The sequence below is a fragment of the Prionailurus bengalensis genome, chromosome A1 (assembly GCF_016509475.1).
Source record: "Prionailurus bengalensis isolate Pbe53 chromosome A1, Fcat_Pben_1.1_paternal_pri, whole genome shotgun sequence".
NCBI lineage: Eukaryota > Metazoa > Chordata > Mammalia > Carnivora > Felidae > Prionailurus > Prionailurus bengalensis.
The window spans coordinates 170465128-170478582 of NC_057343.1; the positions used below are offsets into that span (position 1 = coordinate 170465128).

General features: G+C 38.3%; 1 long non-coding RNA gene across 1 annotated transcript in view; it reads right to left on the reverse strand.

Moving 5' to 3' along the window:
• Nucleotides 1-3353: 3353 nt before the first annotated feature.
• The window catches only part of LOC122491890, a 195324-nt gene continuing 185222 nt past the window's right edge, over nt 3354-13455 (reverse strand). Inside the window, exons 6-7 of the long non-coding RNA XR_006299476.1 lie at nt 4653-4766; nt 3354-3496 (exon numbers count right to left, since the gene is read on the reverse strand). This is a non-coding gene — a long non-coding RNA (uncharacterized LOC122491890). The remainder of the gene's footprint in view (nt 3497-4652; nt 4767-13455) is intronic.

Sequence of the window (13455 nt, forward strand, 5' to 3'; positions counted from 1 at the left end):
GAAACAGCAAGGATTAATTTGACACATCAAAATTAATTATGTGTGTTGTCGTAAGCGTTGTTGACCTCAAGATTAGAATGAGGCATGCTTATAGAGAAAATTATGTACAACCTCCCATGTTGGAAGCAGATTGTGTATGTAGAGATTTAATTTTCAGGATTGTTATTCAAGGAGTTATCATAGGTCATGTTCACAGAATGTTTTAAAAATAACATCAACAGCTGGCCAAAGTCAATCCATATGACCTTTATAGGATCCTCACAGTCTTTCCCACGAGAACTAACTTATAGATAAGGACCCTTTAAAATTAGGCTTAGTTTTATATTTTACTAATTAGAATTTTTTCTTTGTGCAGAAAATAACAAAATTTTAGGCATAAATGTGCTCAATTTCAAAAAATATTGGGACAACTTGCTAATCACTTGAAAAATGTATATTTAACTCTAAAATAAACTCAAGATGTATTTAAAATGTTATGCACACAAAAAGGTTTTAAAAGTGCAATATGAATGATTATTTAATTTTGAAGTGGGGAAGACCTTTCTAAGGATAGACGGAACCTCTAAGAGTAAGGTTGATTGAAAACTTCTATAGAATAATAACAACAATTAAAACAACAGTGGCATATCTTTGGTAAAAATTTAAAATTGATGATGTCCTGCATTAATGTCGGTTAATGATGAAGACATCAAGAATAGGCTTTATTATATTACTAGTTGAGAATATACACTTGGAACAAACTTTCTCAAGGGAAATTTGGCAATGGTATCAAAAGCATTAAAATATGCACAGCCTTTGCCCCAGAAATTCCACTACTCATAATTATAGGCATGTAGCAAAGAAATGATTACAAGAATATCTTTATAGCACTATTTAAAATATTTAAAAATTATAAAAAAATAAATGTCCATTAGTAGGCCTATTGGGAAACTAATTTTTAGAGTATATACTTACAGTAGAATTCTACGCTATTATTAACTCTAATGCTACAGAATAATATTTAAAGACACTTAAAGTATTTTTACATACTTAATTGTGTAATTACATAATTAAAAGGGAAGTTATTCTCAGAATATACTAAATGAAAAGTAGAGAGTGCATTACAAATCAGTGTATTTTCATTTATTTGTAATATTTGTTTTTGTTCTTATGCAAAAAACAGAATTAAAATTCAACAATGTTTATATTTTGAGTTGTGATGTTATGGGCTAAATGTTTGTGTTCTCCCAAAATATATATGTTGAAGCCCTACCTGCCAATGTGATGGTATTTGGAGATGGGGTGTTTGGGAAGTAATTGGAGTCAGATGAGGTCATTATGGGATTAGTGCCCTTATAAGAAGAGACAACAGAAAGTCTGTTATCTCTCCATCATGTGAGGACATTGTGAGAAGAAGGCAGCCATCTAAACCAGGAAGAGAGGTCTGACCAGGAACCATGTTGGCCAACACCTCGATATGGGACTTCTGGTTTCCAGAAGTCCCACAAAAATAAATTTCTGTTGTTTAAGCCACCCAGTCTGTGGTAGTTTGTTATGGCAGCTCAAGAAGACTAATAATACACAAGAGATGTTAAAATTTCTTGTCTTCCTTTCTTTGCTTATCTGTATTTCCAAATTTTTTTCCAATGAGCATACTATATTTATAATTTTAAAAGGTATTGTGAAATACATTATATAGTATTAGAGAAAATTTCCAATGCATACAGATTATTCAGTGAGAAACTCATCATTAGTAAAATCAGTTATTTAAACCTGGTTTGTGATTACCTTGCCACATTTTCACTAATTCTCTTCGTACATTAATTATTTGGCTTACAAGTATTTAACAAAACAGATTAAGTCCATTTTTAGCTATGAATGTCAAAGATTGATAAGGTTTCTAAATATACCACTGAAAAACAGTTTTGTTTTCTTCCCACCTAACTACTCTACAGTTATTATTTGGAAACATTGACCATTTTAATCATTATACTTCCAATTAGAGTCAGTAATTAGCATTTTGTCTTAGGACAGCATGCCTAATAATGGTGAAATTATGTATATATATTTTTGCATTACAAGGCATTTTCTAATTATCTTAATCATCCATCCTATTTCCCTTGTATGCAATCAAATTTCTAAGAAACAATGTACTCCTTTCACTTTTGTTATAAACCAGAGGTGAGGTCATGAATTCCTCCATGGTACCTAGTACACACACACACACACACACACACACACACACACACTTTTATCAGTTTTATTTTTATCTTCTCAATACCCATGCTAACACTGGGTATGCTGGTAAGGGGAGAAACGGAGGAAGCAGGGATACATATTGCAAGAATGGCAAATTTTCTTTGAGGCAGCAGAGGGTTTGAAAACTTTTGGCATCTCAAGAATGTGGAGTCCATCTCCAGAGAGGTGAGAAACTGGCAGCAAGAAATTTCACCTCAGGGACAGAAATCCACTATCACTGTAGACAGAACACTCAAAACGATTAACCTTGTAATGTGCATTCATCACTTGAGCTACTTGACAGTTTTGAGCACTCTTCTTCCATTGTGATAATTCCCCACATTATGTCTCACTTTCCCAAAGAGGAAGGCAAAAACTTGCAGTCTCAGACTCCCTCAAGTAGGGGGCAGGCATTTGGCCTCGCTTCCTCTAACCAGACTATCCTTGGGAGACATCTCTGGAGAGAGCACAGAGGAAAGATACACCTAGGTTTGGGGGCAGTCCAGGTGGTAGAGGGATCCAGTTCTTGGTGACAGGGAGTGGCAGTGCTTCTGGAACCAGTTCTGAGCACCATAAATGCCAAGTGTCAGGGGTGTTTCTGCCACAAAAGAAGTGCTTGACCATTGCTCATGGATGTTCAGGTTTACTGTTGGATTCTCTGCCCCCACCAGATATTCTGTGAACAGTCTAATATCCTTGCATCAATTCCTTTTCTGCTCAAATTTGCAAACATGGATTCTGTAGATTGCAGTTAAGCACTTTGCCCAATCATAATACTCTCTCCCTCCTCGAAGCAAAACAAAACAAAACAATGCCAACCCTAGTAAAATTTCACTGTTCGTTGTTTAATAACTACCAAGACCAACCACATTTATAGATACTAATAAAATTCTTTTAATGTTTATTTATTTTTGAGAGAGACAGACAGACAGACAGAGACAGAGTACGAATGGGGGAGGGGCAGAGAAAGAGGGAGACACAGAATCTGAAGCAGGCTCCAGGCTCTGACCTGTCACTGCAGAGCCAGACATGGGGCTCTAACTCAGGAACTGTGATATCATGATCTGAGCTGAAGTTGGATGCTCAACAGACTGAGCCATGCAGGTGCCCCTTAATAAGAAATTTTTAAATGTAAATCAGTGCTATTTATTTATTTATTTACTTACAGAGCTTTGGTAACTAAAAAAGAACTTTCTGGCCAAAGCCTCTTCTGTCTCTTTGCAGTGATCAGCAGAATTCATTCTTCCTGTTGCCTTGGTTCCAAGGATTCAAACAGAACCTGTGAAAGTTGACAACTTCCTCATTAACACACATTTGATATCCTCAAAACCTCTATTCATTTACTGGGTGCTTAACCACTTATTTCCCTGTTATGCAAACATCCTGAAATTCTACTTCATATTGCATGCAGTGTTGACTATCACATGAAAAACCTGGGGATCAGCCCATGAAAATCTTCAGTGTAAACATAAACATCAGCAGGCGAATATTTTCATTAGGAGCAATGTGTATCCAGGATGAAGGAAGAAAAGGACACTGGGGGAATCAACCAAAGTACATTCTCACATGCCAGGGCTGTAATTAGAGAAACCACTGCACTCAACGGTAGATAAGCATCAGATTCAAGTGGCTGAAATTAGAATTTTCCCCCCAACTTTATTAAGATATATTTGGCATAGGAGTGCCTGGGTGGCTCAGTCAGTTAAGCACCCGACTCCAACGCAGGTCATGATCTTGCAGTTCGTGTGTTCGAGCCCTGCATAGAGCTCTCTGTGCTGACAGTTCAGAGCCTGGAGCCTGCTTTGGATTCTGTCTCTCCCTCTCTCTCTGCCCCACTCCTGCTCATGCTCTGTCTCTGTCCCTCTCTCTCTCCCTCAGAAATAAAATAAAAAGTAAACATTAAAAAAAAATTAAGATATATTTGGCATAAAACATTGTGTAAGTTTAAGGTGTACAACATAATGATGTGATATACATTTATACCGTAAAATGTAAAATTGGAATTTAAAGTGGTTAATTGGAATTTAAAGTGATAGAGTGGTTCTATCTCAAAAATAATTTCTGCTTTCCACTTTCCACTTGGAATACTATACCACATAAAAACATTATATTTTATAAAGGTTATTTTTAGGTAAAATTTATTGGACATTTAGGATAGGCCGGCACCAAGACTTTGCGTCCTGTAACTCATTTATTAATCCTGACAGCATGAGGCAGATATTGTTAACCCTATTTTAGAGACCAAGTGATTCCCAGAGAGGTTAATTAATTATCCAGGGTAATACAACTCCTAAATGACAGAGGTGGTACCTGTTTCCAGGTCTGTGAGACCAATACTCCCTATGCTGAATTATGAAGGCTATGCAGCAACATGGAGATATTGCTTTTGGTCTCATGCTAAATGCCAAAAGAAGAGCAGAAAATTGTATACACACTGTGATGCAACGTTGTGAAACATTATATAAACATGGACAATGGCTTGGAAGAAAGCGTATGTCACATGCCACTTTCTTTTGTGTCCAGGAAGCTAAGAGAGTCAGGGAACACACCTGAAAAGAAAAAAAGAAAAAAAAAGATTGAGTGTGTATGTGTATGGGTGTGTATGCACAATGGTTTTAATTGGACAAGGTAAAGGGGTCAGGAAATTTGAACCCATTTACCAAACATGTAGAATACATAGGCTCAGACTCACAGACTCTTTTCTATGCAGTTGGGTACTGGGATTTTTGGAATTTTGTTTTTCCCAGTAGTTTGTTTTTTCTTTTTCAAAAGTTCTTGAAAACTGCTACATTGTTTTTGTAGTAAAAAGACAGACAAGAATAAGCCATCCACAGAAGCAGAAAAGTTCAGGATTTCAGCCCCTGAGAAGCACTGAGCTAGCAAAGGCTGAGCAAACGGGGGTCAGTCCCACTCCATTGCCTCTGGGGCAATTGCTAAACTGCCCTCAGTGAAGCCAAGTTTGGATTGAGAGTCCATAAGGTCACTGAGCAAACAGCTTTTAAAGGTCATGCTGTCTATTGATAATCAGGGACCTGCAGGAAGGTAAACACACCCTTGTTCCAAGAAGAGAAACATGTTATCCCAGGAGCCTAGGGATGAACCCTTCCATGACTGTTGAGAAGCTGGCAGTATTTTTTTAAATTTGTGATTGACGGGGCGCCTGGGTGGCTCACTAGGTTAAGCGACCGACTCTTGATTTCAACTCAGGTTATGATCTTGTGGTTGCTGGGTTTGAGCCCTGCTTTAAGCTCTGCAATGTTAGTGCAGAGCTTGCTTGGGATCCTCTCTGTCTCTCCCTCTCTCTCTGCCCACCCCCCCCCCCCCCGTTCTTTGTCTCAAAATAAATGAACTTAAAAAAAAAAAAACAACTTTGATGATTTCTTCACCTGTGCCTCACCATGCCTCATATCTAACAGACTGGCTTCCAGGACTACCCCATTACAGAGTTCTGCTATATGAACTCTCTAATGGGTAAACAACAGAAAAAGAGATCTACAAATGAAATGAAAATGCAGCTCGGAGAAGTGAGAAATGAAGGATTAGAGGAGGGTCCCTGAAGGAGCTTTCACTGAAATGAGGCCATGAGAGAATTTGAACACCTGGGGAATGGACCAGAGAAAGATATTCTGAATGAATAGAGAATGAATGGAGAGCAAAGACTCAGAGAAAAGATAGTTTAAGGCAAGCATTACCATCAAAGCATTATCATCTATTGATGATAATCATAATTATTTAGAGTCTCAAAAAAATGAGGATGTTAGGTGCCGTATCGTCAGTTACAGATATCTGATCCTTGAGCTCTAGTAGCTAATGCTATTCAATAAATATATTCAGGTTTACTTGGAAGAACGACAGATAAAAGCCTTTAAGTACTTTAGCATATGTAATAGGGTAAATGTTTTGGCTTGTGCTTTGAGAAAGGAAAACTTGAGCATCATTCAGTAGTCCATGATAGTTTAGCTTGGAAGGAACAGAAAATGAGAGACAAACTGGATCATACTCATCAACAGGCTAAGCATTCCCAGGAGTGGCCAGGGCTGAAGAAGAGCTACCCACAAGGGGATGTGGCATCCAGCCTCCCAGATGGGCCCAGGGCTTCCTTCCTCCTACTATTCACACCCTTGCCACATTGTACAAGGGTTGGTCTGGGTGACCAATAAAACAGGGCAGAAGTAACAACATGTCACTTTGAAGATTAGAGTATAGAAGTCAATGTAGCTTCTCCCTTGGTCTCTCCAGCTTTCTTGGATCCTTATTTTGGGAAAAACCAGCTCATGCATCATGAGCAGTCCTTTGAAAAGATACACATGGTGAGGAACTGAAATCTGCTGATAGGTACATGAGTGAGCTTGGAAATGATTCTGCATCCTTACTTAGCAGCTTGACTTTGTAAAGACCTCTTGAGAGACCTTGGGCAAGAACCACAAAGCTAAGCTACTCCTGCATTCTTAGCCCTCAGAAATTGTGGGATCATAAATGTTTGTTGTCGTAAAGTGCTAAATTTTGGGATAATTTGTTACACAACGATAGTTAACTAATACCAGAGGAATGATGGACGCTGTAGGCTCCTACAGGGAGGACATGAATGGAAATCATCTGACAGGAACCCACAAGGCCACAGAGCAGAGCATAATTTAGGAAGTCCATAGAAGCATGGAGAAGCAGTGGTTCTACAGCAAGGCCTCCATACTTGCTTGTGATAATGGATGAACTTATGTACCCTAACTTCCCTTATGAACCTCTGTTTTAAAAATTTTTTTAACATTTATTTATTTTTGAGAGAGGCAGAGACAGAGTGCCAGCTGGGGAGGGACAGAGAAAGAGAGAGGGAGACACAGAATCAGAAGCAGTCTCCAGGCTCTGAGCTGTTAGCACAGGGCCGGACGCACTATCGAACTCATGAGCCGCGAGATCGTGACCTGAGCTGAAGTTGGCCGCTTAACCAACAGAGCCACCCAGGCACCCCTCCCTTATGAACCTCTTAACCAAAGGCCTACCCTGGATCTTCTGGCAGATTTTAAGGAGTGTCAGTTTTCTGTTGTTTTATCTTCTTGATTGCAAACCCAAAGTCATGTGACCTCAGAGATTCATACCCTTGAGCATCTATCCTTGACAGTAGCATCCCTGGAGGGAGGTGTGCAAGTGGCTCACCCTAGTGGGCAGTGCTCTGAAGTGAATCCTGACTACTTTATCTGAACGCCATTGGCCTTTGACAAATCTAGAGGTTCTCACTGGTGGTTCTGGAATGCCAATGAGGACTCAGACCTCCTTTTCATACCTAATATTTAGCATAGCTAACATTTTAAATGGCTGCACTACTGCCCCTCTGCTAAACATTTCATATACATTTTGTTATTAATCCTTATGACATCTTGTTTCATATTATTGTAATTCTCATTTTAGACATGAGGAAACTGAGGCAAAGAAAGGTTCTACATTGTCCAGGACCATCCAGCTCTTAAGTGGATCTGATTGATCGGTCTGATGTCATTGCCCATGTTCTAAACTACCATGCTGTAAATACTGGAAGAGGAAGTTTCCACCTGTAGAGGTGCCACTTCAAGATATGCAACATATTTTGGAAGACGTTTCATTCCTCACACAGAACCCCTCATTCTTTCTGATTGATTGCAGTATTCAACAAAGCATCCTAGAATTCACCTTTATCAATACCACAGCTTAACACATTCTACTAAAAGAGAATGGTAAGTGCTTCATTAAAAAAAATAAGTGGGGAGAAAAATGGTTTTCTTATCAATGTCCAAATTTCTTACACCTCATTTAAAATTACACACTTTGCTATACTTCTTCATGCTCTCTCCCACTGCTGTTGGCTTTATGATAGAATACTTTAATTTGCTCCACATATAATATCTTTGCACCACTGTTTTCTGTAATTTATACCACATGCTGTCCACTTTCTTGTACTATTTTATTCAGTAAAGCACTTTGGATATCAGTTTATATGAAAGATGTTATTTGAAATGAAGTTGTACTGCAAGCTACATTATTATAATTTCCTTCTTGCTTTGGTCCTGCTTCATCTTACACAGTTGCCTGATGTTTGATGCAGTGCTGAAATTTAAATGGAACCAGTGTTTGGAATTGATGCTCATGTATTACTTATTTAATCTGCTGCCAGAGTGATCCACTATTGAGTTCTTTGTTTTCAATATCTTCCCAGGCCTGCTCTGACATTCATCTTACTTGTTTCATGGAGAAGAATCTGTACAATGTGCACTGTTACAAGTATAAGTGGATGTTATTTTGGCTTTGGGATAATGCATAGGATACAACTAAATAACACTGAACAATTACGGGTAATAGAGAAGTTTGTCAGACGTCTATCATTCAGGGATAATTGCCTTAGTCCTCTGTTTCTGTTCTTTTTCCATTCTGTCCTTTTGTATTTCATTCATTCCAGTGTTTTACTTTAGTATTTTGGGAAATTAGACACAGAGGAAGAAAAATTTGAACTGGTCACTTGAATGACTTTTTGGCAGCTCTTGATAAAGACACAACAACAACAAAAAAGAAAGATCACTTTGAAGACAAAAGTGAAGGTGGTGCCTAAAATTTGCACGCTTTCTTAGATTTGTAATTCTCTGGATTTGAGTATACATATTAATCATATTTCAGGTACTGAATAAATATTGCCTATTTTACTAGGAGGGCTACAATGATAATGAATAACAATAAAGATAACAATACGGGGTGCCTGGGTGGCTCAGTAGGTTAAGCATCCAACTCTTGATTTCAGATTAGGTCATGGCTCAGTTTGTGAGTTTGGGGGCCGTGTCAGGCTCTGTGCTGACAGCACGAAGAGTGCTTGGGATTCTCTCTCTCTCTCTCTGCCCCTCCCCTGCTCATGCTCTTTCTCTCAAAATAAATAAAAATTTAAAAAAGATAACAATAATGTTATTATTTACAAGAAAAAAGACATTGTCTTTTTTGGTAGAAAAGAGATGTGTTGGGGCGCCTGGGTGGCGCAGTCGGTTAAGCGTCCGACTTCAGCCAGGTCACGATCTCGCGGTCCGTGAGTTGGAGCCCCGCATCAGGCTCTGGGCTGATGGCTCAGAGCCTGGAGCCTGTTTCTGATTCTGTGTCTCCCTCTCTCTCTGTCCCTCCCCCGTTTATGCTCTGTCTCTCTGTCCCAAAAATAAATAAACGTTGAAAAAAAAAAAAAAAGAAAAGAGATGTGCTAATAAGGTAGATAGCAGACAAGATTTTTCTGGGTTATCATTCTTCTGTTTCCTTGCTCCAGTCTCTAGGTGTTTAAACCGATCCTGCGGTTTAAAGCTTAAAGCCCCCTCTCTACTACTCTGACTCTCAGAACACTTTGTCTGTGGTGCTTTTCTGGCAGCGGATGTTTATAGATTATGCCCAAACCAGAGGATGCACTTTTTGAGGATTCAGAGAGGTTTTCGTTATTTTTTGCTCTTTACACCCCACTTGTAGAAAGGAAATGACAGAAAGTACTTTCATAACTAGATTTTAATTTTATTTTTTATTCCAAATATTATACAATTTATTAGTAAAATACTATAGATGCAAATAACTCTAGAGTCTCCCAGTCTTTAAAGTCAGGCCAGATAGAACTGGAGGAAATCTTAGATGGTATGAACCCAAACTGAGATTTTGACATTTCGTGATAAGGTGGTGGCTTAGAGGTCTTGAATGGAGACCTGCATCCAACATTTACTGTCAGTGTGATCTTGGGCCATTTATCAACACGAAATTTAAATGTACTCTATTAAAAAAATAGACATGTTTTCCTTACACAATTGCTATGAATAGAAAATGAGGTGATGGATGCAAAGTGCTTTGTAAAATTGTAAGTGCTCTATCAATGTTAGTTCAGGAAACTACTGCTTCCAGAAGGTAGGGACTACTCCCAGGCGTATATGCCAGTCGGTGGCAGAGCCAGATTTCTGTTGGTGGTACCACGTAATTAAATAAGAACTAAATTTGGACTGAGGAGGAAGATGCATTTCAAGCAAATTGTAGTTTTGCTTGGAACATGCCCAGAAATTCCTTGTCAACAATTCGAGAGTTTTGAAAAATAAGACTGAACTCAAGGTACTGTTACTCTTTAGCCTAGCTTGTTAGCGATATGGAGAATGGAGATGATAGCGTACACAGAGCATTGTAACTATGAAAGCAGGTAATGTGTATAAAGGTATTTTGGTAAACAGTAAGGAGCTATGTAAATGTCATTATCACTGTCTCCTGCTTCCTCCATGTAACTTTATATTGCCTTTCTCACATCAGGAAGAAGAAAAATAATTCTCATGCATATTGCACATTAAGTCACTGGAATAGCCTAGTATAAAAGTTTTGGGGAAATAACATGATTTTTTTTTCCATCATGATGAGCCCATTCAATCTTCCTTTCATGATACTCATTTCATGTTTCAAAAATTCTTTATTTTAGTCTTTTATTTTTCTCTCAAAGACCATTGCTATATATTTGTTATTATGTTTTGGTCCTGCCCTGTCTCCTACTGTTAATCATTTTGTCTGTTTCCTATCATCAATCTGTAGCATATACTCTTTTTTCTCCTACCACCTGAGGAACTGTTTCACTCCCTTCACACCCATTGATCTTGTGGTATCTTATAAGTAAGTGCTATGAATTAAAACAAATTATTTTAGGACTTCTGCAGTTGTTCCTTTGGGAAAATGGCTGAGATTCTGAAACTTGTGTTTCTCTTTAAGAGAATGACTATAAAAGAAAACCATCCTGGATCGTAACTCTTACTCCTCCCCAATTTATGGAGCTCCCTCTACAGAAGGAAAGAATCCATAAAGAATCTCAAATAAACACCTAATAAAAGAAATTTAGCTCTCATTAAAATACTAGAATACCAGATGGTGGAGTTTAAGTATTATTCAACTACTGTTTATCCTACCCAGTGCTCATTTTAAATTCAACATTTTTGAGAATTATTCATGGAGCCACGGTTGTATTTCATGTAGATAACAAGCTTAGTTTGGAGTGAATTACCAGAATGCACCCATAATTTCCATACTTCCTTGGTTATTGTTAATTTGGATTGCAACTATTAGTTAAAGTTGAGAGGCTTTCGAAAGCAAATTGACATCAAGCTATCGTGGACAATAATTTGTTCAGCAATCTGCGGGGAGGGCAAATCATTAAATTTTACAGGGTGGAGGAACTCACCAAAGAATGTGATGTTCCATCTGCCAAAGCTGAAAAACACAACTGTTTGATGAGTGTGCTTCTTCCTCTGTAGCAGCCTGCCCACTGAGCAGGCAATTATTCTTGCTTTTATCTAATGGCTGTGGCGTAACTTTTAAGTGAATGCAAAATGCAATTTCATCTTCCAACACCTCCCCATGTGAATGGATAAAAGATCAACAGAGCTGTCTCTAACATAGCACACTTCCCTATGAAAAGTCAAAGGTCCCTTTGAATTGATCACTAGGACACACATGGCAGGTGTAGATTACTGGGCTCCTCCCATCTCTGATTCCCACCATACATTTGTATTTTATTCACACTGTGTTAGGGAAAATGACAAGCTTTTCTGCTCCAAGTCATTAAAAAAAATATACTAGGAGACCTTTTAAAAGAAAAGCATCCATTCCAATGCTAAAAGGTAATGCTTTGACAGCTTAAAGAGTTTTCACCCCATATTTAAAATTAATCTTTGAACAACAAAAAAAAGTTAAATTCAATATGACACATCTCCAATGCCTACAAAAGCTTTTACATGGAAAAACAGGGCTTGAAAATCTCTTTCTGATTTTATTGTTGACTTTTCCAAATTGAGAGCAACAGAAATTGAAAGGACTTTGCTAACAATCACCCTACAAGTCACCATTATTGCTTCCTACTGCTGAGCACGTACTGTTTGCCGGTGTATGATGCTGTGAGTTTTGCACCCATGATCTCATTTAACTCCTCCCATGACCCTGCAAGGGATTCCCCCTTCACAAATCAGGAAACACCTTACAGAGGTTCCAACTTGACATTGTCTGACTTCAGGGATCATGCTTTTTTTCTACAGCAGCATACTTTCTCCTTGAGCATAGTAGATGTGAAAATATATATGAATGTTGATACTTTAATTTATTAAAAGTGACATCACAGAGGAAAGCACACTTTGTTTTTCAAAACACCTAATGAAAAGTTTACCTACGGTGCACCTTTATGCCCAATCCCTCTCCTGTACCATTTGCAAACTGATGCAGGTGCGATTTGCAACACTTTATGGGGAGCATGTAAATATTAACACACTCCCATGGAAAATCATATACCTTATGTCCTCGTTGAATGGCTCCTGAAGTTCTAAGCTTAAAGTTCCTCATTTGTAAGACAAATAATGACAGTACCTACATCATGGTGGGATGTAATTCTCCATGAGTGTCCTGCATTTCTGAGTGTCTTGCCAGCAGAGGCACTGCCTGCCTTTGTTCTGGCCTGTTTGTTCAAGGATGTTTGTATAGTAAATAGCCTCAGAAGACAGTGGTAGTGTCCCCCTCAGGAGCAAAGGGTGGCATGGTTACTGTTTACTTATTTATTTTTATTTATTTATTTGATTACTGTTTATTTTTAAATATTCCGTTTCCCTGGAGTGCAAGGGTGACTCAGTTGCTTAGGCTTCAGACTCTTGATTTTGGCTCAGGTCATGATATCATGGAGTTCATAATCGTGAGATGGAACACTTTGTTGGGTTCCATGCTGATAGCGTGGAGCCTGCTTGGGATACTCTCTCTCTCCTTCTCTCTCTAACCTCCCCTGCTCTCTCTCTCTCTCTCTCTCTCTTTCAAAATAAATAAATAAACATTTTAAAAAATATTCACTTTCCCTAAATTCAGGCTCCTCTCCTGTAATGCAACCCACTGTGTGCACATGTAATCTGACCTTCTTTCTGCTGTCCCATGGGAATTAGGGTTTAGAGAATTAGCCCAAGAAAATGCTGATATTCTCTGGTTACTACTACTTCTATGGGTAATAAAGCCCTTTGTCTCTGACCCAAGAGTCTTATGTCTTCTGTCAGCATCCATAAAACTGGCAGGCCATCTTGTTAGCTTACAAGTAGGGTGACATTTCAAACCCTTCACAATTCTTGATACCTTATAAAGCTGTAATTAACGAACAATTAAATGAGATAATATGTGTAAAAAAATGTAGTGACTGGCACATAGAAAGTACTAAATATGTATTAGATATTGATGCTACTACTGACTCAGAAAAAAGCAGTACATAAT